This window comes from Schistocerca cancellata, chromosome 3 (genome assembly GCF_023864275.1).
Source record: "Schistocerca cancellata isolate TAMUIC-IGC-003103 chromosome 3, iqSchCanc2.1, whole genome shotgun sequence".
NCBI lineage: Eukaryota > Metazoa > Arthropoda > Insecta > Orthoptera > Acrididae > Schistocerca > Schistocerca cancellata.
In genome coordinates, this window is record NC_064628.1 from 705,170,454 (window position 1) to 705,196,835 (window position 26,382).

At 45.9% G+C, this 26,382-nt stretch overlaps 5 non-coding genes across 5 annotated transcripts; 2 read left to right on the forward strand and 3 right to left on the reverse strand.

Annotated features, from left to right (window-relative positions):
• Positions 1-1,797: 1,797 nt before the first annotated feature.
• Trnaw-cca (transfer RNA tryptophan (anticodon CCA)) lies at positions 1,798-1,869 on the reverse strand. Its single transcript has one exon. It is a non-coding gene; the product is annotated as a tRNA-Trp (tRNA).
• A 118-nt stretch (positions 1,870-1,987) lies between these two features.
• On the forward strand, positions 1,988-2,059 carry Trnaa-cgc (transfer RNA alanine (anticodon CGC)). Its single transcript has one exon. It is a non-coding gene; the product is annotated as a tRNA-Ala (tRNA).
• Positions 2,060-8,609: 6,550 nt separating this feature from the next.
• Trnaw-cca (transfer RNA tryptophan (anticodon CCA)) lies at positions 8,610-8,681 on the reverse strand. The gene has a single exon. It is a non-coding gene; the product is annotated as a tRNA-Trp (tRNA).
• A 14,749-nt stretch (positions 8,682-23,430) lies between these two features.
• On the reverse strand, positions 23,431-23,502 carry Trnaw-cca (transfer RNA tryptophan (anticodon CCA)). Its single transcript has one exon. It is a non-coding gene; the product is annotated as a tRNA-Trp (tRNA).
• A 118-nt stretch (positions 23,503-23,620) lies between these two features.
• Trnaa-cgc (transfer RNA alanine (anticodon CGC)) lies at positions 23,621-23,692 on the forward strand. Its single transcript has one exon. It is a non-coding gene; the product is annotated as a tRNA-Ala (tRNA).
• Positions 23,693-26,382: the final 2,690 nt, after the last annotated feature.

The following is a 26,382-nucleotide window of genomic DNA, read 5'->3' on the forward strand; positions in this document are numbered from 1 at the left end:
CCTGGTCGTAATGCGTTACCCATGGTACCATGGGTGTCGTCCATGGCCTGTGGTTTGTCCGTCGTTCCCGCATCCTGAGCGTCAAACTCAACATCATCCGCCCAATTGACTTCATTATGCACAGGGGCGGTGCGTTGCAAGTTCGGAAGTTTGCGATCCGGCTCATCACATGGTTCAAGGGGTCGCGTCGTACTCACATCCATGGGGGTCGCACTGCAGGCGTCAACGCCACAGTGACCCGGGGGGGCTTGCCTCTCGCTGCGTAGGGGCCTGGTCTGTTGCAGAACTCGTCGCCGGAGTGCCGCGCTGCGTTTGTGCAATCCGTGTGGCTTTTTCACGGTATGGGCGAGCTGCTTCGCCGGCATCTGGGGGCGCGATACGTTGTTTCTTGCGCTTCTTTTGTTGGTGCCGAGAAGTATGGGCGTCCTCCGCGTCTGAAGGTTGAGACTGTCCCACACTAGGTGTTTCGGAGTCCGATCCTGTCTCCGGCATCACTTCAGAGACCACGTCCATCGCTTCCGTCCGCGGAGGTTCCACATGCTCTGAGACATCGTGACTGGGGGCGTCTGACGCCGGTCTCACTGATTGGTCGACCACCGGGGCATCCTGCAGCATGGCCGTCTGCTGTGATGCAGCGGGAGGTTCTTGCACAGCGGGGATTGGCACCGTAGCTCCTCGCGCAGCCGCGACATACGTCAGTGGCCAAGCTTGGGACCGCTGCGGATCGAGGTTCTCGCCCACCGGCAATTGCGCAATTCGTCGTTGGAGACACTCCGATCGTACGTGACCTTCTTTGCCACAACCAGAGCATGTATGAGGTTTTCCATCATACATGACGATCGCTCGGCAACCACAAATGTATACATAGGAAGGGATATGTTTCTGAAGATAGATTCTAACTTGACGTACACCATTAAAAACAGGGTACGTCTCAAAGCTCAACCACTTCTCCTCTGTATGGGCAAGGACCGTCCCATAGTGTTGCAGGGCCGAAGTTACTTGGTGGGCTGTCACCTCAAATGGTAATTCAAAGACACGCACCGTTCTGATTCCAACGCCCGCTGGCTCCACAAGTACTGTCCCTACATTGCCATCGGAGTGAAGGAATTTATAAGAGCCTCCCGACGTTCGGATGAGTCGGTCACAGCAATCGTCACTGATAAGTTTCACATAGACAACACTTGACACTATCGAAAGATGAATACCAAATAATTCGTTGGGATCTAATTTCACTACTTCTCTCAAAAAAACGTTCTACTTAAAGCGCTTTTGGTCAGACAAAACGGTTTTCAAATGTGAACTTTACTGTCGACTTTCGTAAAGTGGGAGTCATGGGAACGTCGCCTGTGTACGATGGACGCTGCGCGCAAGCACAACACTCGCCGCTTTCTTGAAGATGTTTGTCGGGGCTAGTACGTATGCAGCACCTCCGCACCGCACGGCTTCTCAAGCCCGACTGACGACTGAGCTATACCCCCTTTCACGATCTTTCTATTCCTATAACTTAAGGAAAAATATTATACTCTGCCTGGCTAAAGACGTCTAATCCAGCAAAATATTGCGTGATCATTATCTCTCAGTTATATATTAGCGTTGAACGATATAAATAACAAAAGTACTAGCCACTTCACGCCAGGAGAAAGTGCGAGTCGGCGCCTTCACCTTAATCTCAGAATGCGAAAATTGCACTTGTAGCTTTTTTTCAAGCAGTTTCTGTTCGTCCGTTCTCTGTAATCGTTTAGTATCTGATTAAATTGGCATACTCGCCTATGGCTTTTGTAAACGAAAATTACATTGTGACCTCGACGTGACTTGAATACGCAACCTTCTGATCTGGAGTCAGACGCGCTACCGTTGCGCCACGGAGCCGACGCTGCTTAGGTCTTGTCATGAATAGGTTCCTCGAACACTTACTGTACCGTTCAAACGTAAGAAATAATGACAGTAGGATCCAGGAGAGACTCGTCCCAGATGTACTTGCTCTGGCGGGGGTGTAACTCAGTGGTAGTGTGTCTGCTTCGCATGCAGAAAGCCCTGGGTTCAAATCCCAGCTCCTCCAATTTTTGTTTCTCCGTGCAGCAGTACATGAAAACTTTTGCCTATCACCATATTCTATAAAATTCAGCGTACAAGATTCTTCCCCCAAGCAAGTGGATTTCGTACAGTTCGACCTCATGGCGGGAGGACGATGACCTGCAAGAGCCTGGGCTGCGATCCCCCCATTGAAATGTTGCTCCAAAGCCTTCGGTATTGCGTGCGGAGTGCATCTCAAATATGTATTTGCAACTCACAGCGACAATCGTCATTTGTTTTTTCGAGATACCGAAAAATGAAGGGGGCACGCGGGATTGAACCGGGGACCTCTCGATCTGCAGTCGCATGCTTTACGACCTTTTTTTTTTTGCAGTCCAACGCCTTAAACATTTTTTTTTTTTGTTGCAGGGGTCAAATAACACGAGACCTGGCCACAATGACCCCACCCGTCCCTCACTAATTTACTTCGTCAACAGAGACTGTGTTGGAAATACACTTTAAGTCTGTATGTGTGATACCTTAGCTGCTTTTCTGTTATTTTTTTTCGATTTATTTTCATTTCTTTGAAATTTTGTAAAATTATTGTACTTTCTGTTATTATGTCCCATGTCGGAGGCAGGATGCATACCCCTTTTTGTTTAAGATCGATTCTAATTTAAAAAAGAAAGTACGGGTCTAAATACATGAGACAAGAAAACTTCTTCGATTTCTCAGTAATACATCTTGAATTTGGTTGGTCACTCGTAAGTTCATATGACTTTAAAAAAAGTTAAAAAGTTCAAGAAGTAAGGTAAATGATATATCCTCTTTGTAGAACTAAGGCGATATTTGCCTCAGTAACGAAATAAAGCACCTAACCCGTGAAGATCGTTGTCAGTGGGTGCCTGAGATCAATTTGAACATGGCCGACGCCGAGACTTTCGTCACAGTTGTCTGCTTGGATGGGACATATGAGAAGGGCTGCTGCATCATCAACAGACTAACCGATCCCTTATTTTTCAAAAACAATGTCCAACATATTGCCAAAGAATTTTTTTCAAATTTCCCGTTTGTTTTATTCTCCAACAAGCTGTATGCATGAATGCCAAAAATTCGACTAGGTTGTCGCCGTCGCGTCTGGTGACCGTATAATGCACGTAATTTGCCAATATCCACATCATTATAGTATTCTTAGCCATAGGATAGAAGTCTTTATCTGGGTTCGTGATGATAGTGGTCGAGATACTCGCTGGCGAGCTTCTCGATAACAGTGCGAGTTTTTCCCTCACCCACCGCCAGTTGTTTACGTGTCGCAGCAGGTGAAACGATGAAGCAAAGTGTCGATTAAACCACACTTAACACATTTGTCGGAGGGATGTAAGCCTATTCTGTGTAATTTGTGATTAGTGGCAATGGTATCATTCACCACCTGGTACCAAGTTGATGCAACATCCCATGCATGAATCTTCAGACTAACGTTCTTCCATAGGGTCTTCCAGTTACAAGATGGATTTTTTGCCTCAATTGTTACATTTACGCATCTTAGTCCATTTCTGCGTGACTTCATTCGTTGTCAAATGCGGTTTTCGTAAGATGCTTTCGCCTACATAACTTGTTTCAATGAAATATTCTCGTACATGTTTCAGCTGGAAGTTGATGTTGCTGATGTCGACGGGCGGGTGCAAGTTTCCGGGGCGAACGACGTGCAACAGACTTGCAGTTATGTTTGGGTCGTGACTGTATACTAGGCGCGACGTTCGTTTCAGAAAAAGGGCGTTACCTTTTTTATGGATGTCAGCGAGCCCTAACCCGCCGTCGGGTCGTGATTTTGTTAGCGTGGTACTGTCGAGTTTAAAAACGTTCCCTTTCCACACGAATCTGCTAGCTATTTGCAACATTTTTCTGGCCTGAACTTTAGGTATGGGAAATACTTGTGCCAAGTAGTATGCTTTGGGGAAAATACATATATTGACAATCTTGATCCTTTCAATCAAGGTCGCAGAGCGCCAGTTGTATTCAACAATGAGACCATGCATGCTGTTCGTAACTGATTTCCAGTTTTTCGCCGCCATTTTAGGAACACATTTGTCGACGATGATACCTAGTGACTCAGAATTGTCCACTTTTTGGGCCCATGGTATGGATACATGTTCAAGACCTCTCAAGTTAAGCAGTTTGCATTTGCCTTCGTTGAGTTTAGCTCCAACACCTTACTGTAGTTGTCAATCTCCGTTTTAATCTTCTTTATGCCGTTTTCACAACGAATAACTGCTGTGACCTCATCGGCATAGGCACGAACTGCAAAACGTGCTCTTGATATAGACAGACCTGGTAATGTGGACTCCAGTTTTCTGAGGACAGGTTCCAGAGAAAAGACAAAGATGAACATCGAGAGAGGACTTCCCTGTGGGATCTTAAGTGTGATCGGTATTGTCGACTGGCCGTTAACACACAATCGGGTGGTAACGCCTGTGATGACATTGCGGAGTACGGTTACTGCTATGTTATCTAATCCAATCCTTTCCATGATGGAGTATGTAACGGTGACTGGCTCTGAGCACTATGGGACTTAACTACTGAGGTCATCAGTCCCCTAGAACTTAGAACTACTTAAACCTAACTAACCTAAGGACATCACACACATCCATGCCCGAGGCAGGATTCGAACCTGCGACCGTAGCGGTCACGCGGTTCCAAACTGAAGCGCTTAGAACCGCACGGCCGTAACGGTGACTCACACGGTCAAAAGCCTTAGAAAGGTCGACAAACAGTAGGGCACAGTTGATGTTGGTCGCCGCTGTGATCGAGATCACGTCCCTGATTTCGGCAATTGTGGTCATTACGCTTCTGCCAGGGATGCAAGACTGATGATTTTTGCTGACATGCCTGGCTATCAAGATCAATCTGCTGTTTATCGCTCTGGCAATAGTCTTATAATCAAAATTTTTACAGCATGATAGGCCGGAAGTTATCAATTTGCCTGTGGCCTCTTTGTTTTGGTATGAGCATTGTTCTACCTTCTTTCAACTCGTCCGGTATTCTGTGGCCTCGAAAGACTTCATTAATAATTTCCGTAAAAGTGGGTCCAATGACATGCCAAAATTTGTGGTAGAATTCTCTGGGGAGACCATCTGGACCAGGGGACTTGTTTTCAGGGGATCCGACAATTAAGTCTAAGACATCTGAAACTGCGAAATCGGCAATAAATTCATTGTTGTCTTCTGCAGTTAAGTTACTGCTCAAAGTCTGAAGGAAATCAGACGTCAGATTTTCATCAAGTGGATCGTCTGAGTATAATTCACTATAATAGTGATAAAAACCCTGAACAATGTCCTTTTGGTGCACGAGATGATCACCGTTTGGGGTAGCTAGTTCGTCAATGAAGGTCCGCACACGATTGGAACGGTGTTTGATGAGATGGTACAAGGAAGTCATTTCTCTGTCACTAACAGATTTGGTCTTGGCTTTAATTTTTAGGCCCTCTAATTGCCTTCGCTTAATGCATAACAGCTTCGCTTTGACTCTTTGGATTTGTTCAGCGTAAACGTTGGAGTCATGAGATTTGTCATATAATTCTCTTAAAACGGCATAATAAAATTCTGTTGTCCTCTTGTTATCCTCCGCTTTCTGATAGCAGTAAGAGATCACACATTGTCGCAGTTTTCTTTTAGCTGTGTGTGTCCACCACTCTAGTTTAGTTCGGTGCTTGCTAATGTAGCGGAGACAAAAATTCCATGTGGCACAGATGACATCTTCGAGTTTCAGGTCTTGAAGATGAGAAGTGTTAAGCATCCACTGCCCTTTGAACCTTTTTGTTGGTTGCTTGTCGAGATTTAAGGTGACAGCATAGGTACAATGGTCAAAGAAGGGAGCTGGAATAACTTCAGTATCAAGAACACGGTTGCTGATGTGAGATGATATATAGATTCGGCCAAGTCGACTACCTGAAGTAGGGGTAAAAAAAGTAAATTTAACCAGGGTAGGATGCAGAATTTCCCACGTATCTTTCAGCCGAATCTTGGTGACGAGTTCGTGAAGTTCATGACAGTAATTAAAGTGTGGCCTCTGATCCTTCTGATGTACCACGCAGTTTAAATCACCACCTAGCACAATGTTAACGGGGTCCTTACGCAGCAAATGAATGACTTCATCTTTAAAAAAGGCACTTCTCGCTGACTTGAAACTGCTGCCGGAGGGTGCGTACACATTTACAACTGTGACATCAAAGTTTTTGCAGCTAATACCGCGAACAGATTAAAGTTTTTCGACTTCTGTGACGGGGATACCATTACGGACAAGCATGGCCGTGCCTGTATGAAGTTCGTGAGCTACGTTTTCATTGGATTGGAAACCGGGAATATCAAGACTTTTGACTGCCACCTCCTGTAGTACAATGGTGTCAGCTTCAGATTCGTAAACGAATTGCCGCAGCATTGCTACTTTAAGGTCAGATTGGAGTTTGTTAATAACAGTTTATAGGCTTGAGTCATGGCTACATGAGGCTAAACTTAGACATTAAGGACAGTCAGTGTGTCATATTAACTACATCACAGAAAACAGTGAAAAAACCATACGGAACAAAACAGAAAAACAACCTGTAGAGGCCTTCCGTCCTAACGCAACGTCACTATGTCGTAAACAAGTGTCCATTAATCGTTACTACTGTCGGGGTGGATCTCGCCGACACTTTTGGTTTGACTTCCGTCAAGTTCTTCACGCACTATTTCGTACCCGATATTCCTCTGTTTCAAATCTGATTTCCCTTGTTGCGTGTGTTGTGATTCCGATGGATTGCGAGAAGCCGAAAGATTAGACTGCGGTTTGAGTTTGCGTCGTACCGTGGTTTGAGATGCCGGTAGTGTTGTCGAGTCATCGGCCTTCTGTGTTGCTGTTTCCGTCCGACCGACACTCTTGAGCTGTTGTTTGGCAACTGCTTTCTCTTGTTTGTTTCCACCAGAGGCTTGTTGTCGTAGTTTGTTGTGAAGGCCATGTTTACCCGCCACTTCCATATGTTGGTCGCGTTGAGGCGGCTGTTGTGCATCGCCTGTGACACTCAAAGTTGTTGTCAGTTGGTGTTGGTCGGTCGTATCCTCCGTTTCCACATCCGATTTGTTGGTGGCAGGTGGTATTGCAGGATCGATCTGCATACAATCGGCTTCTACTAAGTCTCTGTCAGCTGAAGGTCGTGGTTTTCTGATTGTGGGGGAGGTGCGAGATAATTCATCTTTTGAATGATAATCGCTTTGATCCAGTAGCCTTTTTTTATTCTGTAAATCACTGTCAGGGGGGACAGTTCGATATTCGTCGGTGCTACGATAGGTGGAAAATCAGTGACACTGCAAGGAATGTCAGGTGATATTTCCTTAGCAACATCATCTCCAGGTTGGACAGGTGTACCGTTTGCCATAACTTCACTGAGTGTCAGTTTGCGTCGCTGCATGAGGTTAGTTTTTAATACAAACACACGGTGGGGGCAATGCTGCCGAAAACGACCTGACTCATTACAGACATGACATGTAGGGATTTGTCCAGTATAAATAATGTGAGCCTTGTGACCTTCAACGGAGACGTGTGACGGGATATTAGTCTTAACTTCCATTTCAACCGACCTTATTCCAATGAAGTACTGGAGTTTATAATGCGGCGACCAGCGTTCATTAATGATTTCCTTAACATCCCCATATTGAGACACAGCAACCTTAATCTTTTCGTTTTCAAGTTCAATTGGTAAATTCAGAACTCGAACAGTCCGACATGTAGTATCAGCCCTTTTGATAGAAACCATACTCTTAGTGCCGTCCCTATGGATAAACTTGACTTGGTTGCCAAACTTATCGCGAATTTTATCAACCATTAACGGATTGAAGAACTTAACAAACACACAGCAGTTGTCCAAATCAAGCTGGATAGTATGAACAGAAACCGGATTAATGCCAATTACCTCTGAAGCCAGTCGTGCACCTCGAGAGCAGACGGTTGAACTCGGCGAGTTTCCTTTTCAAACGAAAAAACCAGGGTGTTCTTCCTGATGGAGGAAGCCATATTGTGTAGCAGCGAACGGATTACGGTCAAAACCGAAAATCCGTAGAACGACGATTATCCGAAGACGTAACTAAAACACAAAACCTATGTAGAACAGATCTCAATTTAAACACAGAACAGAAAGCAGTACACACGAAACGGTAAACACTAACGTAAGCGCTGTATTCACGGAGCAGCTGCTAGTACCTCCGTACGCGACGGCAGCTAGAGCCAGAATGCGACTGAGCTATACCCCCTTTCACGATCTTTCTATTCCCATAACTTACGGAAAAATATTCTACTCTACCTGCCTAAAGACGTATAATCGAGCAAAATATTGCGTGATCATTATCTCTCATTATATATTAGCGCTAAACGATATAAATAACAAAAATACTAGCCACATCGCGCCTGGAGAAAGTGCGAGTCGGCGCCTTCACCTTAATGTCAGAATGCGAAAATTGCTGTAGTAGCTTTATTTCAAGCAAGTTCTGTTCGTCCGTTCTCTGTAATCGTTTGGTATCTGATTAAACTGACATACTCGCCTATGGCTTTCGTAAACGAAAATTTCATTGTGACCCCGACGTGATTTGAACACGCAACCTTCTGATCTGGAGTCTGACGCGCTACCGTTGCGCCACGGAGTCGACGCTGCTTAGGTCTTATCATGAATAGGTTCCTCGAACACTTACTGTACCGTTCAAACCTAAGAAATAATGACAGTAGGATCCAGGAGAGACTCGTCCCAGATGTACTTGCTCTGGCGGGGTTGTAACTCAGTGGTGAACAGTTCCACTCGACACCGTGCAGTGTGGACGTGCTTAGTCTTCTGCTCCGCCGTAGCGTTACGTATAGTGGAATATCGTTTGCTTACGTGTTGTGTTGTACCGTCTGTGAGTGTTTCTCCGTCGTTGTTTCGTTCCTTGTGTTACTTTCTGTGATTATTTCAGTGTGTTTTGTCGAGCGGTTTCGACCGCGTAGTTTGAAAATGTCGTCTCAGGTTATTCCTCGTCAGGCTACAGTTAGTTTTGCTTTTGACAAGTCAACCCGCCATGTGCAACCTAGTTCCCTTGAGATTCATGATTGGTTGGTAGATACCTTTGGCATTTATTCAGATCAGGTGCACACTGCTTATTTTGATACCGAACTGTATGTGTTCTTTGTTATGTTTATGGGCTCTCTTCAGGTTGATAAAATTCTTTCTAAATTTGGTCATCAAGTTCTCTTTCGGCATCAGGATGATTCTGTAAGTACCGTGCTGCTTTCAAATGCTTCCATTACGTACACCAGTGCTCGTGTTTACAAGCTTCCACCGGAGGTGGATAATGTGTATCTTAAGGAGGGTTTACTCAAGTATGGTGATGTTAAGAGTATTCGCTTTGAACGCTGGTCAAGCCACCATCGCCTGCAATGTTACAGTGGTATTCGTTCAGTTGAAATGCACGTTAAGCAGAATATTCCATCTCACCTGCAGATCGGTGGATATCGTGTCCATGTAACATACAGTGGTCAGGTTGGCACCTGTTTTTTGTGCAATGAAAGTGGCCACGTGCGTACCAACTGTCCGAGGAGAGTTTTTTTTAAAAAACTTCTATCGAACAGCGTCGCAAATTAACGGTCGCTGACCTCGTTGCAGGTGGTTCTGCTCTTGGTGTAGAACAGTCCAGTGGTAGTAGCGCCCCGCCACAGGTTTTGCACACCCCTGACACAGAATTTCCTCCTTTGCGCGCTAAATCTGATGTTGTTCCGCCTGTCCCTCAGGTGGGTGTGCCGCTTTTGAATAATAAACAGCGTCGCGCACAAGATGGAAATAGTACGGATGAGGATTTCCCCGAGATGCCCGAGTCCGAGCGACCAGCATCCTCCGAGCCACAGAGTAGTGTCGATGCTCCCTGCCCTCCTGAGGTAGCGGTTCCGGTGGCGGCTGCTGCCGCCCCTCCGGCCTCCGACGCGGCTTCTCTCGGGTCGGATCGTCGGTCGGGCGAGTTGGCGCCGACTTCCGAACCGACTTCGATGTCACAACAAGTGGAGCCGCAACAACTTCGTGCTTCGCTGCCCCACACCTCTGCCGGCGGGGCTGCTCCGCTTCATTCCAACTTTCCGTCTTCGGACTTTGCTGCTCACGTTTCGCCTCCGTGTAGTGCTTGTTTGCCGGATGCTAGTGTTGGTGTCGACCAGTCCGTTTCGTCGGATGATTCCCCCGCGACCCCGGATCCCGAATGTGGACCGGCGTGGGTGGTATCGGATACAGAACTTGACCCTCCTACGTCGCCGGCGGCTGAAGCTTCCTTGCCCGTCAGCCGACGCAAGTCACGCGTGCAACCGAACGTCAATGCTGTTCGTAAAAAACCGAAGCGTAAGGAATCCGCGGAACGGGGTAGCAGTCCCCCTCCCTCGGACTCCTCCGTCTCCCCTGCTATGGACTGTGACGTCGGTGCGTCGGTGTAGGTGGTTTCTTCTCTCGTTTTCTCTCAATGGTTCAAGCGTACACCTTTCTTACCTTAAATGTTAACCATATTGAGTCTAACGTTCGCATTGCCTCCATGCGGCAGTTTAATTACGACTCCTGTGCGGACGTAGTGTTTTTGAAGGAAGTGTTATTTTCTGATCTCTCTCTCCCTGGATTTCAAACTGTTTTTAATGTTGCACCAGAATATTCTATAGGAACTGCTCTTTTCTTTCGAGAGGGCATTCCGATTACTGACATTGAATTCCTTGACTCTGGCCGTGGGATTGGTTGTCGTCTTTTTGATCTCCGCCTAGTTGTTTTGTATGCCCCCTCTGGTTCGGGTCACGCTGTGGCTCGATCGCGCTTTTATAAGCAAGAGAATCTTTCGCGCATGAGCCCTCGCAGTCTCCTGTTAGGAGTCGATTTTAATTGTGTTTTATGCCCCAAAGATCAGTCCCCCAATTTTAATTATTGCCGTGATTTATATGACTTGGATCGTACGATACACCTGCAGGATGTTTGGGAACACAAATATCCAACCCTGGTGACGTTTACGTCTTTTACCGCGTCCTCATGCAGTAGACTCGACAGATTCTACTTATCTGATTTTTTATGTGATAAAATTCTTACTCTCGATGTTATTCCTACTAGTTTTTCTGACCATTGTGCTTTTGCTGCAACTGTCAATGTTAGTCACCAACCTGCAAAACTTTATCGTTCCCAGTGGATGTTAAATGTTTCCCACCTTGCCGACAGTGCTATAGATGATGTTATGCGTGGCGTGTGGGAGCGATGTCTTCGCTCTGTCCCGCGTTACCTCTCTGTTGGTTTGGTGGACTGCGTTTGCCAAGCCCAAGATTCGTCAGACTTTGATTTTTTACTGTGCTGCAAGAACACGTATGAATTTTACTACTCTGTCCTGCGTGACATGTATGACGCGGCGGGTACCTCTCCTCCGCGGATCGACGATGTTCGTCGTATTAAAGCCAAGCTCTTGACCCTCAAACGACTACAGATGGATGGTCCGTGAGATAAGTCGAAACCTCACTCTCTTGTTGAAGGTGAACTGACATCTTTGTACCACCTGCTACGGCATCAGACTCGTCGTCGTCGCTCCTTCATCTCTTCTCTTACGGTGGATGATGGACGGCAGCTTATTGTACAGGTGGAAAGGGTTCGTGCTCTTCATCAGTATTACCCTAGTCTGTATTCTGCCGATGATTCTGGAGGGTCACTTTCGGATGATGTCCTTGGGGATCTTACTGCGACGATCACGCCTGACGCGAACGGCGACTTTCTCCGGGAGTTCCAGGTAGATGATATTTTCGATTTTATTGCTAGCTCTCCGTCCGGTAAATCGCCGGCTCGAGACGGCCTGCCTAAAGAATTTTATCTCCGTTTTTGGCCTCTTTTGGGTGGCACTTTTACGCAGATTTTGAATGAGATTGTCAGGGGGATGGATGTACGTGCCGCTTTTAAAGTAGGGAAAATTGTTTTAATTCCGAAATCTTCTGGTCGTTTATCTGCTGCCAATCTTCGTCCGATCACATTGCTGAACTTTGATTACAAGACAGCTGCTAGAGCGCTCAGTAGCCGGTTGTCTTCTCTGCTTCGGGATGTGATTGGTGCGCATCAATGTTGTTTTTATGATAGATCTATTCTGACCCCAGTGGCCGAATATCGGGATGTTGTCTCGGTTGCGGCGGTTACCAATGTCCATTGTGCCTTTGCTTTCCTTGATTTTTATAAGGCTTTTGATCACGTCAGTCATGTGTTTTTAGATCGTGTTTTACGTACAATAGGTTTTAACGCTTCATCGCGTGGTGTTCTTGGCAATTTGTATAGGGGAATAACTGCTCGGGTGTCAGTCAATGGGCAGCTGACGCCGCTCATTGCTATCCGCCGAGGGGTGCCTCAGGGTAGTTTTCTCTCTGTCTTTATTCATATTGTCCCTGGAACCGCTGCTTCGGACTATTGCTCTCAAGCTTCAGGGTATGACCCTCTCTGGTGGGAACCTCATTGTTAAGCCATACGCGGATGATGTCGTTGTTCTCCTCCGTCAACGTAATGATATCCCGTTGTTGATGCATTCTGTCGTGTCTCTGGAGCGCGTCTCAACCAAGGCAAATGCAAAATCCTTGATACTCGAGGATTTCGCGATGCTGATGTTCCTTGGGCCACTTTTGTCGATCGCCATACGTCATTGGGGATTATCATTGATCGGTGTCCTCTAAAAATGGCGGCTCTCAATTGGAAATCTGTCACCGAGAAGATACAGGGGGCTCTGCTACCATTTTGCAAAAAGTTCGAATTTTAGACACATACGTTCTATGTAAAGCCTATTATGTTGCTCAGCTGTTCCCACTTCCCCTGATGGTGGCGAAAGGGTTGCGCCAATTGTCAAGCAGGTTTATATGGATGGGCCATCTATTCAAGTTACGTTACGAGGTTATGACGAAACCGCGTATCTCCGGAGGCTTGGGCCTCTCTGACATCACTCGCAAGGCGTCTGCGTTGTACGTCCGCCGTACGACTCAAATTGTAACACAAGAAGTGAGTTCCATTACGTCGGGCTTTTTACTATCGTGAGTCCGGCGAGCCTTGCTCCCACTGTCGACATCGGTCGCCTTAGTTTTAAGTTGAAGCACATCCGAGAATTTTATCTTGCGGTGAGTTACCTCGGGGACGTCTTTTTGCGAGGACCAGTGCCAACGGCCAAGTGTTTGATTGCCCGCTGGAAGGGGCTGGACGGTCACAATCCAATAGAACTGGCGTCTCCATCCGTATCCTGGAGGATTGTCTGGAAGAGTGTTAGTCTGCCGATCCACTCTATGGCAGTGGCGTCCACGTGGTATAGGGTAATTAATAATTTGGTCCCCACCGATGTACGACTGCACCGTATTGGTCTTTCCGACACGGACAACTGTACTCGGTGTGGTCTCCTGGATACCCTTGAGCATCGATTCACCTGTTGTGGCCACCTTGCAAATTGGCGTTGGCTCAGGAAACAACTGGCTTTTGTCACTAGGTCTGCTGAAGCCGCGTATACCATTGATATCGTCGTACGGCCCGATTCTTCCTTTTTTCCGCGGACGAAGCTCAATACAGTAATTTGGTTGATTGGACATTTTGTACATTTTATCGTCACTTGTCATGAGGAGAATGAACATCTAGCGTTTCAGTAGTACATGCTAACTGCTTACTGGAACCACTTGCGATTGCCACGTCTCCGTGATGATTTTGCCAATATGCTTACCCTGACATTTGAAAGAGAGGGTGTTGGATAAGGTCACCCGTGAGCGCCACCTTTTTTTTTATAATGTTTCTCGATTTGCCGCTTTCACCTGTCATCCTTTTTTTACGCCAGGACGGCAGTTTTCGTGGAACTAAAAAAAAAAAAAGTGGTAGATTGTCTGCTTCGCATGCAGAAAGTCCTGGGTTCAAATCCCAGCTCCTCCAATTTTTCTTTCTCCGTGCAGCAGTACATGAAAACTTTTGCCTATCACCATATTCTATAAAATTCAGTGTACAAGATTCTTCCCACAAGCAAGTGGATTTCGTACAGTTCGACAATTCGACCTCATGGCGGGAGGAAGATGATCTGCAAGACCCTAGGCTGCGATCCCCCCATTGAAATGTTGCTCCAAAGCCTTCGAAATGGCGTGCGGAGTGCATCTCAAACATGTATTTGCAACTCACCGCGACAATCGTCATTTGTTTTTTCGAGATACTGAAAAATGAAGGGGGAACCCGGGATTGAACCTCTCGATCTGCAGTCGAATGCTCTACGACTTTTTTTAATGCCTTATCCACTTTTTTAATCACTTTTTTGCCTTGGATCGCTTTTTTTGTTTTACTTTTATTTGAATCATACCCCTTTTTTTAGCTTGTAATGATTCAGTGTCAGGTCGGTGGGAGGCGCGGTGGGCAGGGGTCGAATCCCAAGGCCTGGCCACGACGTCTCCCCGTCCTTGCACTGAAGCACAGTGTCACAAATGCGTTTGATTTGTCCTTGTAGGGGATTCTGATGATACTTATATGTTGACATGGGGCTGATGAAGCGTTGTTGATCCAGACAAGCTTTCACCTGTCAGGATGACAAGTAACTTAGAGCGGACAAGTACGTCTCCTCCATCATGAAGCCATACCGATGTGCCCCGCTACCGGTGCCGGCGCAGGAGCGAACGACAGAAATGGAAGCTTAACCGACCCTCTGCTTTTCGAAGACAATACCAAGCATATTCGCAAAGTCCCTTCTGAGATGTGGGAAAGACTGTTGCTTCCTGTAATGTAAACGAAATAAAATCGGAAAGACCATCACCATCAACCACTGCAAAAACATAACGGCCAAGAAGCCACATAATGGTGTTATTCTTGGTCCGGGGATAAAAATCCGTGTCCGGCCAGCAGAGAATATCAGTTTTGAATGCCGATTCCGAGCTCTTGGTGAGTAAGGCCAATTGTCGACGCAGCCAGTATCACATGCGAAGACGGTCAGCGCAATTAAATCGGTGTTGGAGTGTGTCAACACAACCACACGTTTGACAAAGCGGAGAGACACACAAACCTACACGATGAAGTCATTCGTTCGTAGGAATCAGCTGATCAAGTACTTTATACCATTGGGAGGCAACAGTTGCTGAATGAACGGGTAAGCTAATATTCGTCCATATGTTAAGCCAATTAAAACTGGGAAATTTCAAAACAATCGGGTTGGAAGAAGAAGACCTGTGCCATTTGTCAAGCAGTGTTTTCGTAGTAAAAACAGTACGACGTTGTAATTGGAGATCCAGGTAACTAATCTCAATGCAGAAGTCCCGAACATGCCGTAGCTTCGCATTTAGAGGCCCAACGTTAATAGGCGGTGACAAGCTCGCAGGACGAACGACATGGAATAATCGCGAAGTAACAGTCGGGGACTCGGAAAATAAAAGATGGAGGGTGCGCTTAACATAAAGGGCCGCAGCCTTGACACGGACATCGGTGAACGACAAGCCGCCCTCAAGACGCGGCTTCGGAAGAACATCACAACGTAATTTAAAAATGTGCCCCCGCCAAATGTATCTGTTTATAAGGTGGACCATTTTTGCACCCTGCATTCGGGGAAGTGGAAACAACTGAGCAACGTAATATACTTTACATATAATTGTCTAATACACGCTTTTTTTGCAGTAGCGGTATCGAACGCCATGAGTGTTCGAATAAAACACCTTGAAGCTTGGAAATGGCCACTTGCCATTTTTTCGCAGCCATACGAAGAGGACACCGTTCAAGATAGATACCTAAATGTGTATGGTGTTCAACAGCCGTAACCTAGGGAACAACCACATGTGCAAAGCCCCGTAAATTCAGGAGTTTGCTTTTATGGGGGTTGATACGAGAACCTGAAGCCGCAGAAAACTGATCTAGTTCCATTTTCAACTTCGGCACTTCTGCGGCGGAACGAAGCAAAACAACCAAATCATCAGCATAAGCTGTTACTGTCTGGGTAATGCCAGAGATCGGAAGACCACTAAGTTTGGAGTTAAGACGTGTAAGGAGTGGTTGAAGGGAGAGAGCATAAAGGGTCATGGATAAAGGGCTACCTTGCGGGACGCCACGTTTAATATCAATGACCTTCGTCAGCTGGCCATTAATGTCAATCTTAGCAGGAATGCCAGTCGTCATATTCTCAAGTACCAGCAGCGCCTTTTCATTAAAACCGAGTCGGCGCAACAGAAGCTCTAAAAACGAATGGGACACACGATCAAAAGCCTTACTAAAATCAACAAATAAAAGCGCACAGGAAATATTGGTGACAGCGACAATCGACACAATATCACGATACCCCGCCAGAGGCGTCAAGATGGAGCTCTCCGGAAAGCAGCTTTGACAAGGAGTTATCACAGGTGTAAGCAAGAGGGATAGACGTGCATTAACAGCCCTAGCAGCCGTCTTATAATCAAATTTTAAAAGGTTTAAAGGACGAAAATCACTAGCTGTCTTCAAACCAGCAGATTTTGGTATCAGGACAACAGTACCTCTCTTGAAATCGGCTGGAATTGCGCCACCATTCAAGATTTCATTCACAATATCCGTTAAAACAGGCCCTATAATAGTCCAAAAGCGAACAAAAAACTCCTTAGGAAGGCCATCCGGACCAGGAGATTTGTGAGATGGTGAACAAGCAATGAAAGCTGAAATTTCGTCTGCGGTAAAAGGAGCTAAAAATTCCGTATTATGGTCCTCTGTTAATGACGAGATTTTAACTGCTATCCCATCAGTTTTATCAACCGGATCAGAATCAGCCACAGCATATAAGGTCTCATAGTAGCAGGTAAGTTCATGGGTTATTTGATTCTGCAAGGTAAGCCGGCGACCATCAGCTGCCATAAAGCCGTCAATCAATACACGTCGACGGTTCTTTTGGTGACGAAACAGATGGTACATAGAAGTCATTTCATGTGCTAAGGTGGACGGTGATTTAGATTTAATCTTCAATCCTTCCATCTGAAGTCGTTTAATACTAAGGAGCTTGGCTTTAATTTTCCTAATCTCAGAAAGGTGGGCACATGTCATTCTAGAAGTATCATAAAGTTCGCGAAACCGGAATAATAATACTCAAAAGTCAGTTTCAAATCCCGCACTCTACTATAACTGTAGGACATTACGTTCTCTGCGATACTATCCGTCAAAGCTTCACTGGTGGATCCACTTTAAACAGATGTCCCACGCCGCCTATATTAGAGGTTCGATGTCAGCGTCATCGAGCAAGGAGACATTTAATTTCCACAGCGGCCTAAAAAGTTTGAGAGGCTGACGCTCCAAATTAATTATAACCGCAAGGGCACAATGATCCGTAAAACTGGCTGGAATAACATCTACATTTAAAACAGAAACACTAAGGGGATCTGAAACATACAATCGGTCAAGTCGACTACTTGAGGTGGCAGTAAAAAATGTAAATTTAACTAAAGTTGGGTGTTTAACCTCCCACGAATCGCGTAGTCATAGTAGATGTACAAGAGAATGTAGCTCGAAACAATAATTAAAATGAGGGGATTGGTCTTTAGCTTGTAATACACAATTAAAATCGCTCCCCAATATCAAAGTTGCAGGATTTTTGTGTAAAAGATAAATCAGATCCTCTTTATAAAAACGAGACCTTTCCTGCAGTTTGCTGGAACCAGAGGGGGCGTATATATTAACCAAGGTTGTGTCAAATAACCGACAACCAATACCCCTTTCCGAGTCTAAAAGCTCACTTTCGGTAAAGTGGATACCGTCACGAATTAGAAAAGCAGTACGTGCGGAAATCTCAGGCGCAAAATTGATAATAGTGAGAAAGCCAGGAACAAACAGGTGGGCAACTGAGACTTCCTGCAGGAAAACAATATCAGCTGCAGAGTCATAAATAAACTGCTGCAGAGATGCTAACTTCAGAGCAGATTGAATGCCATTTATATTTAAGGTAATTAACGTGTACGCATGCAACATCAACCAAAAAAGAGGAAATGAACCTAATTACACCACACTAGAAGCAACTACATCCATATCATCAACATCAGGTATGGCAGAGGGTGATTGTCCAGAATCAACGGAATCAGAGTCGTCCTTTGCATGCTTATGTTTTTCCCGCACCGCGTGGAGATTGGGGGGCACTTTCACCCGACGACGTATCTGATGCACACCAGATTCAAGAGGAGATGGAGTGGGGGGTTCGAGATCAGGCACGTCAACCAAGGCATCCGAAGGATTAGCAGGGCGAGAGGAATCAGAAGAAGGAGCCATCGAGGGGAAACCTGCATCAGGAACATCGGCACCGGCATCAGAAGGTGTAGGTATTGGAAATGTAGGAGGCGGAGAGATAGGTTTGGAATCTGCTGAAGCGGAGCGCGCAGTTGTAGGAGCGATTTTCCGACAAACAGCTGTCTGCACCGAAGTGTCGTCAACATGTTGTGATACCTGCGGCGGGGGAGATGTCAACACCACCTCGACCGAATGTTGTGGCTCTTGCGCCGACGGCGTGGCAGCAAGTTCGACGTCATCAGGCAAAGCAGGAGACACAGCGGGAATAGAATCCGAAACAGGCATGGGAGATTACGGAATTCTCTCGTCAGATTCGCAAACCGGCCGCGAAGCATCAGCTTCGGTATCACTAGCATGACGGCGTTTGTTATTGGAAACACAAGGAATCGGTATAGGGGCAGCCGATACATCTTGGCGAGGGGGTAACGGGGGAAAACCTGCATCAGAGGAGGGTGACACCTGTTGTGAAGAAGGTACTGCAGGAGGCTGATAGGAACCACTGGAGGAAGCTGGTGGCACAAGATAGTCAACCGTTACGGCGCTGTGCTAGGCCATTTTTAAGCACAAATACCCGCTTAGGGCAATTAGCACGAACATGACCATTTTCATTACATAGAAAACATGTACCAAGTTGCCCCTCATAAGTAAGATGAACACGATAACCACATACAACCAGATGGGACGGTATATTCGACTTAATACGCTTTTCAACCGATCTGACACCATTATAACATTGCAGCTTATGTTGTGCAGACCAACGTTCATTTCGAATTGACCGAACGGTACCATAAGCAAGCAAAGCTTCCTTGAGATAACTGTTTTCAACTTCAGGGGGTAAATTATAAACCCCGAACTGTGGTATACGCAATTTCTGCATTTGAAACAATAACACTGCTAACAGAACCATCTCTATGACGGAACGACACTTCCCCACCATGTTTAAGCAAAATCTTATCTAGCAAAACCGGGCTCAACAATTTCACAAAAAAGCAGTAAAGTTCAGTATCAAAATACGCCGTATGTACCTGGTCCGATGTAATGCCAATAGTGTCCACAATCCATTCATGAATTTCCAACGAAGTCGGTTGAACATTCCTGGTGGTCTTGTTAAACTGAAAACTGAGAGTACACTTCCGCGGAAACAACCGGGAAGCCATAACACTTAATTAATGCGGCAAAAGCCGCTATACAACACAAGACACAAAACAAACACTAAGGCGACGAAACAACGAAGAAAAGAAGACACAGAAACGTCACACACAGAAAGTAAATATTCACAACCCGAGGGAAACGGCGGATCGAATACACAGCACGTCCGATCGCTGTCGCGTCTCAAGCGGAACTACGACGAGCTATACCCCCTTTCACGATCTTTCTATTCCCATAACTTCAGGAAAAATATTATACTCTGCCTGCATGCGAAGCAGACACTCTACCACTTTTCTTTTAGTCGTATCCTGTACGACTTTTTTTATGCTTTTTTGTACGCACATGAGCGCTAGGCAGCCGGCGGCAAGGCGGGCAGGGTCGCAATCCTGTGGCCTGGCCACGATGTCACCGCCATACCTCGTACCTATTTGCATGGCTTTGTTATTTTATTTTATTGTTATTTATTTTTTTAATTTTAATGTGGCGTCATGTGTGTTCCATTGTTTATTTATATAAACAGAATGTGAAAAAGAAATCCATGTCTGGTCATAGGATTACGCAGTACACTATATGATCCAGCACAGCAGATACTCAAAGTTGGTCTTCGCGTAGAAATATTGCGGTCAATTCGTCGCCGATCACATCCCAATACTGTGAATAAAATTCGACCGGTAAGCCGTCCAAGCCGGCAGATTTATTCTTGGCAGCGCACGCAATGATGGACTTAACTTCAGAGTTAGTGACATTGGCCAAGAGATCAGCGTTATCATCCTGATCCACTGTGGAGGCGATGTCGTTTAAAAAATCATCCCCCGCCGATATATCGGTATCTGATTCGCAATAACGTTGTCGAAAATAACTGAAGACATACGTCTTGATAGCACCCTGCTCATTGTACAGATGCCCGCCAGCATCTTTAAGATGAGAAATAATTTTTTGTTTACCACGTTTGTTTTTCCGTATGGTATGGAATAACGATGTGGACTCGTGGGAGACGTCATCAGAAGAGCGCGATCGTACCCGATTGCCAACAAGTGCTTCACGAACTAAAGCTGTAATTTTTGCTTTGATACGCTTGATGCGAATCAGGTTGTCGGACAATGCGGAGGGATCGCTGTACAACTGGCGTAAACCGAGGAAATAAAATTCTAGAGACCGTTTCCTCCAATAAGCCCTGGTCCTGGCAAACTGACAAATACATTTCTTAATCCGCAGCTTAACAAACTCCGTCCACCAAAGAACGCGCTCCCTATACTGTGCTTCCCTCTGGAGGCACTGCTGCCACGTGGCAACGAGGCAACGCCGTAAGTCCGCTTCATCTAGCAGCGAGACATTCAGCTGCCACGTGCCGCGTCCCAAAAATGTCTTCTGTCGCACATGCCGAATCGTTATGTGATATGCGGAGTGGTCACTAAAACTGAGCGGCCATAGTTCACAATCACGAATGGTACTTAAAAGATCTTGAGAAACATAAAACCTATCCAGACGGCTAGAAGAAGCAGCGCTCACATAGGTATATCCCATCGTGTGTGATCGAAGGTGATACCAACTATCTTTTAAATGCAGTCCATCTGTTAACAGGAGTAGCTCGGGACAAAAATTAAAATTCGGACTTGATCTTCTTTGCGTAAAACGCAGTTGAAATCCCCACCCAGGATTGTCTTCAAACGAACGTTTGTCAATAAGGTTACAACTTCAGCCCTAAAAAAATCACTTCTGTCCCTTCTGCCAGCGGACCCTGTCGGGGCGTACACGTTCAGGAGAAGCAAATCCTGTAATCGCGCGGCAACGCCGCGTCCCGCCTCTGAAATCGTTGTAGGTTGGTAATAGATGCCAGCTTTGAATAAAATTGCAGTTCCCGCCTCAGTGCCAATATTTAATATGGCATTATATCCATGTATTTCTCTAACCTTGGGTGACACAACTTCTTGGAAGAAAACTATATCTGCGGCATATAGATAGTCGGTCAAGCATTTAAGTTTGACATCGGATGCGATCCTACTTAATTTAACGGTGGCAAGTTTATAATCTTGCATGGTGGGGATAGGAAAGGTCCGTTTTATTCACTATCGTCTGCCCAAGACTTCTCGGCTGGCGTATGCTGATGGCCAGTATCCATCAGTTCAGGACTCGGACGGTCGACATGCATGTCCATATCTGCCTCCCCCACGTGGCGCGCGACGGAACCCATTTCATCTGTGCCGCTGCGTTCACTGCCGTCTTTTCGGATCTGCTTGATAGTGCGCTGCAATTTCTTTTCCAGAGTGCGGATCTCCTCCTCACTCTGCTTTCGTGCCGACCGCTTAGATTTCCCCGTTCTTTGGGGAGGTGCTTCGGCGTCAGAAACGGTTTTGGTGTCCGTCAAGAGGCTGTGTGTAGATCCTTCCTCAGATTGGTCACTGGCGTGAGGGAGGGGTGTGGGGGGCGCAACGTCAGGGGGGGGCAAGAAACACACTACCGGTCGCCACCATCCGACAACGGTTTCAGCTCTACGGACGTAGTTGGAGTAGTGACGGGAGTCGGTCCTGCATGGTCTGCACGACGGCCGACAGTCGTGGAAACCTGCAGGTGTGCAGCGTGGCTGTCGGTATCGGTGACATCACTTCGAACGGTACATTCGGGGGCGGCCGCGGAGTTGTTGACAATGACCGCGCCTACGTCACGGGTCACCGCAGCCGGTTGGTGGAGTGTCGAGTTTGTCGCAGGCGGCTCCATAAGTGTCTGCGCGTAAGACAACCGATTTTCATCGTGCCCATCTAGAGGTGTAATACGATTTTGCATTCCTCGGCGGACCGCCCGGACACGGGGACAAGCAGATTTTAAATGTTCGGTAGAGCCACAAATGACCCAAGTTCTCGGTTGTTTCTCGTACATCACCAGCGCTCTAAAACCCTGCACCAAAATGTTGGACGGGATGTGCTTCGTCAAATCAATTTTCGCATTCCGAACGCCGTTATCGACATTGAAATGCTTGCTACCCCTCCACTGCTCGGCATGAATTTGCAGAACATTACCATAGGGAGACAAAGCTTGCCGAATTTTATCGAAGCTAACTTCAAAAGGCAGATTAAATATCCGGACGGTACGTAGCCCTAGTAAAGCATGACTGACGGTCACTTTACATACTTCGCCATTAGAATTCACAAAATCCGCTGTGCCTTCGTGATGGTCATAATACGAATGCTAGGATCGTCACTGATCAATTTGACATAAACAGCGTTCGCAAGAAAGTCATACGAAAAACCAAGAACTACTTCATCTCGCAGGCCTAATCTATCGTAAAACCAGTCAACGAGTTCGTGAACCTGAGGACGAGCTAATCCATACGGAAATCCAAATCGTAGCGTGTAACGTCTCAACTCATATTCCAGCACGGTCTTCAAGGTATTCGGCAGGACGACGGTTCAATCCCGCGTCCGGCCATCCTGATTTCGGTTTTCCGTGATTTCCCTAAATCACTCCAGGCAAATGCCGGGATGTTTCCTCTGAAAGGGCACGGCCGACTTCCTTCCCTAATCCGATGAGACCGATGACCACACTGTCTGGTCTCCTTCCCCAAACCAACCAACCAACCTTCAAAGTATACTTACAGTCAAAACAGCTGCGGGCGCCGCCAAACGCAGGCGAAGCGACCCCTACGTCACGTCTGCTCACGGCCGCGGCCGCAGCGGAACTCAACGACTGAGCTATACCCCCTTTCACGATCTTCCTATTCCCATAACTTAAGGAAAAATATTATACTCTGCCTGGCTAAAGACGTCTAATCGAGCAAAATATCGTGTAATCATTATCTCTCATATATTAGCGTTAAACGATATAAATATCAAAAATACTAGACACTTCGCGCCTGGAGAAAGTGCGAGTCGGCGCCTTCACCTTAATGTCAGAATGCGAAAATTGCACTAGTAGCTTTTTTCAAGCAAGTTCTGTTCGTCCGTTCTCTGTAATCGTTTGGTATCTGATTAAACTGACATACTCGCCTATGGCTTTCGTAAACGAAAATTTCATTGTGACCCCGACGTAATTTGAACACGCAACCTTCTGATCTGGAGTCAGACGCGCTACCGTTGCGCCACGGAGTCGACGCTGCTTAGGTGTTGTCATGAATAGGTTTCTCGAACACTTACTGTACCGTTCAAACCTAAGAAATAATGACAGTAGGATCCAGGAGAGACTCGTCCCAGATGTACTTGCTCTGGCGGGGGTGTAACTCAGTGGTAGAGTGTCTGCTTCGCATGCAGAAAGTCCTGGGTTCAAATCCCAGCTCTTCCAATTTTTGTTTCTCCGTGCAGCAGTACATGAAAACTTTTGCCTATCACCATATTCTATAAAATTCAGTGCACAAGATTCTTCCCCCAAGCAAATGGATTTCGTACAGTTCGACCTCATGGCGGGAGGACGATGACCTGCAAGACCCTGGGCTGCGATCCTCCCACTGAAATGTTGCTCCATAGCCTTCGGTATGGCGTGCGGAGTGCATCTCAAACATGTATTTGCAACTCACCGCGACAATCGTCTTTTGGTTTTTCGAGATACTGATACCCGGGATTGAACCGGGGACCTCTCGATCTGCAGTCGAATGCTCTACGACATTTATTTTTTTTTTTCGGGCCTCCATTCACCCCTTATAGCCCGTCCTTCTGCTCGCCATTAAGTTGCCTTCGTCGGCGCGGCATTCAAAGGCCTTGAATTAAGGAAATTGAAAACGTGGTGGATTACATGCGTCGTGCACGATACAATCATCCATATGAAGGAGATAATAACTGAAATTTATCGCGGCTCCATTGCCTTGTGGTAACAGAAAAAGGCAAAGAACTTAAAAGAAAAGTGAAAATCCATTTCTGCTAAAATTAAAAAGCTGTGTTCTGATCTCTGCGAAATTGAAAGAGAACTAAAAGATTCCTCGAAACAGTAAACTGAATTTTCTTCGTTTTGGAAATGAAGCTTGAACTCTTGCCATCGATTACGTCTGTATGTTTGTAACTTGTGTTTCGGTCAACATGACAAATTATTCACCTGATAGATGGTCCGTCTTATCTGGAGTGAGTATCTTCTGAATGCTCGTTAACATGAATGTCAATCAATTGATCTGGTAGTATCTTGTTTTTACGTTACAGTTTTGAGCAGGTAGTTGGCGAAATTATCCTTATAGTTTTTCGTTTTCATTAGCAGATGGTGCTGAGTTGTAAGATAGATCCAGAAGTCTTCTTTACTCTTTTCTTCTTTTGTAAATATGTAATGTACCGTTGCGACTTTTAACCAGTTTAGTGCGTTCCCTCTCGTCCGCGGGTACGGAGTATCATCCGGCGTCAGAAAGGCAGCAGGTGTTATATATCTGGGCGATGTTCTACTGATGAGTGCTAACCTATTCGTGATATATTCCCATAATCTTTTACTTTGTCGCACACAAACCTGTGTTCATCAGTATCTATTAAATTACACGTTGTGCACAAAGGTGATTCTGCGAGGTGTATGGTATGTAGTTTGGAGTTAGTGGCCAATTTTCTGTTAACGGCGAAATACCAAGTGGCTTTCATTGTCGACGGCAAGTACGGACAATGGATGTTCTCCCAGATTACCTTCCAGTCGCAAAAGTTGTATTTTCTTCGATGTTATTTTTCTTCTTATCTTTCATAAGTTCCTGGTACACGTGTTTCACTGTCTTCATTTCTTGTTCGGGGATCCTTGTGTGTACATAACTGTACTCCAGTAAAAACCATTTTAAGTGGTAAAGTCCGTTTGGAATATGTTGCACCGTGATAGGTGGACTGAGGTCGGCCGGAGCTATCTCAGTAAGCAGGTGAGCAGCGAGACTATCAGCTGAGTGTTTCCATTGGTGGAAAGTTTTTGATATGTATAAAGCTTGCGCCTTCCTTCCAACATCGACAAGATTTAAGCCACCATTTTTTGTGGCAAGCGTTAAGGTGTCAAACTGAACTTTAAAAATATGGTGGTGGCTGACAAACTGTCCTAATGCTGACATAATTCGTTTTGCAGTGAGTGCAGGCATTGGTAAAACTTGAGCGATATAATTGAGTTTGGAGGTGAGGTATACATTTGCGACCGTTACTTTCTGAATTTCATTTAGTTTGCGTACTCTGTGTTCCCGTATGCTGGCACGAATAGTCCGTAGAAGCTTTCTATAGTTGGTTGCAATTGTGTGCCGAATATTAGTCTGAAAATCAATTCCAAGACACTTGAAGATCTTCAGCTGACGTAGTTGCCTGTGAGGGTGCGATCCTAGGCCAATATTGAATATTCCAGAATTTGTCCACTTTAGTTGTGCACCTAACGCTTGCTCATATTGCCTGACCATCTGTAGTGCGGTCTCCACTTCAGTTCTATTTAGTACAAGGAAATCGACATCGTCTGCATACGCCTTGCACACTACTCGGGATCCATGTATGACGATGCCCTGTAAACTTTGCGTCAGGGTAGCTAACAAAGGCTCAATGGCAATCGCAAAAAGCGCCATGGACATTGGGCAGCCCTGCCTGACGGAACTGGCTAACTCTATTGCTCGGGTAGGCTGGCCGTTGATGATGACTCTGGATAAATTAGTCGCTACCATCTGTCGTATAATTGCGACGAACCCAGGTGGAAAACCCATCACATACATGGTACGAAAGAGATACTAGTGGTTTACACTGTCAAAAGCTTTGTCGAAATCCAAAGACATGATGGCACATTTCAGCTTACAGACTTCCGCAATAGAGATTAAATCACGGTAGTCGCACAAAGTCTGTTGAATTTTCCGATCCTTGCCCACGCTGGTCTGGTAAGGGCCAATGATACTGGTCATTGTAGATTTAAGCCTTTGGGCCAAAAGTCTCGCAAAGATTTTATAGTCGCTGTTGAGCAGCGTTATCGGTCTTAGATTTTTTACGTTTGCACTGCCTGAGTTTTTTTTTTAATTAGAACGATTATGCCTACACAGAAGCTGGTGGGGATCACGTTGTTGT